This window comes from Sinohyriopsis cumingii, unplaced genomic scaffold (genome assembly GCF_028554795.1).
Source record: "Sinohyriopsis cumingii isolate HCF-2022 unplaced genomic scaffold, ASM2855479v2 utg002303l, whole genome shotgun sequence".
NCBI lineage: Eukaryota > Metazoa > Mollusca > Bivalvia > Unionida > Unionidae > Sinohyriopsis > Sinohyriopsis cumingii.
In genome coordinates, this window is record NW_028316182.1 from 55,023 (window position 1) to 57,721 (window position 2,699).

Genomic DNA, 2,699 nt, shown 5'->3' on the forward strand with positions numbered 1-2,699 from the left:
GTCGATGTTCTAACCCGCTACCTCCCGCATCCAAGGCGGACGCTTTCACCCCTTAGGCCAGTGGATCAGTTTGTTTAGTAGGTAATTTCATTCGTATGTATGTATGTATGTATGTATGTATGTATGTATGATGTATGTATGTATGTATGTTTGCTTGCATGCATGCGTGCTTTCGTATGTATGAAAGCCTAATATGAAAGACTTATTTTCCTGGCGATATGTCTCGAGGAATGGAAAAGTGGTCTGAATTTCAAAGGTTAAATTTGTCTTACAATCAAAATAATTAGTCACGACACCCGAATCTGCTGTGACAAGTATGTCTGACTTTGGAGCGATGATAACGACATTTCCCATTGATTATCAGGCATGGTTGGGTGTGTGTGTGTGATTTGGATTTTTTAACGTAGCTTTAACAATTTTTTCAGTCATATCGCTACGATGTCAACAGTGTGGCAGTTTATAGTGATGTCTAGCACTGAGGCACTGATGTCCCACCCAGCCACATTATCCTGACACTAGGCCGCCCAGTCCTAACACTGACCCCTTAATGCTGATCCCCAAGCGTGGCACCTGTTAGTACCATTTTCTTGTTGTTGTTGTTGTTGTTGTTGTAGGGTTTAAATCCATTTTCTCAGCACACGATAGCCTATACATGGCGACCAGTATTAATGGTGGAGGAAGAACCCGGGAAATCCCCTGAAAAAAGCAGCGAACCACGAGATTCTACTGCAAGCTTTCTCACATACCCATATTTCTGAAGCCGAGACTAGAACCCACAAAGACAGAGGTGAGATGACAGTGATCCGTAACGGAGAGCGCTTTGGACCACTTGGCTACTTGGGACCCCCCAGTACCATTTTTGTCAGTCTTTCGTATGACTCAGCCGGCGACCAAGGCAGAAGAGGGGGTAGATATTCGTGTAGATAGAATGAGACATACGTAAGCTGATAGATAGTAAATAACTGTAGGTTAAGATATTCAAGAGGAGACATTTTAAGGAGGTGGTGGATAAGGAGCTAGGTATGTCGATTGAGGTCGTAGTTAGGTAGGTAGGTAAAAGCAACTAGTACTTAGCAATACCAGCGATTTATGTACATTAGATATGCAGACCACGCCAATTTGTATCTCAGCTACACCTCTGATGTGTCATATACAATGTGCCCTATTATTGGAATCATCTTGTATTTCTTTCGGATGGCAACTGACATAACCACTTTTATATAATCTAATCTTTCCAAATTGATCTACAAATGCGACAGCAATATTTTTAGATATTAGTACTATTTTTTGCCAACAACAGTTATAAAAGGAGGGCTGGAACATTTAATTTCACACGTTTATTTATTTCAACGCATCAAACATGACGTGACGTGTTTAATATTCCTGTAAAGACAATTAAGGAAATATCAGCACATTTTATCGTACAAAATCTGGCACATAGCAAGGAGCTGCATTCATATATATATATATATATATATATATATATATATATATATATATATATATATATATATATATATATATATATATATCTGTGTGTGTGTGTGTGTGTGTGATTCTGATTGGAGATCCTATTACAGAGTTTGATTCCGTTGATTTAAATTAAAGCGAAGAACCCGGGTATTTGTCCTTTTATGACTATAATAATCCTCATTTAGTTCCAGGTTATTGAGCCAATCTTCAAAATTCTTGCTTGTTAAATAATCAATGGCTTCCTATAAGTGGCTTAGAAAATGACCTATGTTCGTTCAGCCGAGGACACCACAGAAGCCTGAGGAATCCAAAATATTAAAAATACCTAACATGTTAACACTGCACGCAAGAGAACTTGGGATCCGGCGCAGTACCTCTTGATTGCACTGCACCTATTTGCTTCCACAAATTTGTAACTTATTTATTCAGGCAAAACAGTTTTATATTTACTCGAAATTACATCATAAGGATGTTGGAATGCGGTTTTAAGAAATGAGACAAAGGAATAATTTGTAATTTGTTTCACGCTTGTCTAACGAAATGTTAATATATGATGAATAATCAATGTGTCTACATTTTTTTAAAATTTAAGTACGTAGTACATAAGTATCTTGCGAAATGAAAACTCATTTTATTCTCCATTATCATAAAACATAGTATTAGAAAATAACAAATTAAACAAAAATAAAATATTCTATCATATAAAAACATGGGATATATCCAATAATTTTGATATTTCTCAAAATCCAGCAATGTTTTTTAAACGTCAAGAATATTTTTAACTTTCTGATCCCGAGTACACACTAATTTAATCTTTATATTAAGGTTTTAATGAGCTATTTATACGAATCGTTCATCCATGCATCTCTCTCTCTCTCTCCACTTAAACAAATTGTAAGAAATAAATAAATATATTTTGTTGTTGATACATTTTTTGCTTATTCCTTCTCTGTAAACGGATATATTTTGATAGTTCAATATGGCGGTTAGACTTTGATTTTCATATGTTTAAGTGCGTCGATCACCACATATAATAATGTATGATCTAATATCTAAGTTACAAGGTTCTTTCTAATTATACAGATTATACACTATGATGCTGAATCAGTAAAATAAATAGGGCAGGTACTGGACTTTGATATACCGATTGTGTGCACCTCCACCTCTGGCCGACTATAAATCTAAGTTTTGTAGTAGCTCCTGTCAAACCCGAACGCAACAAGAGG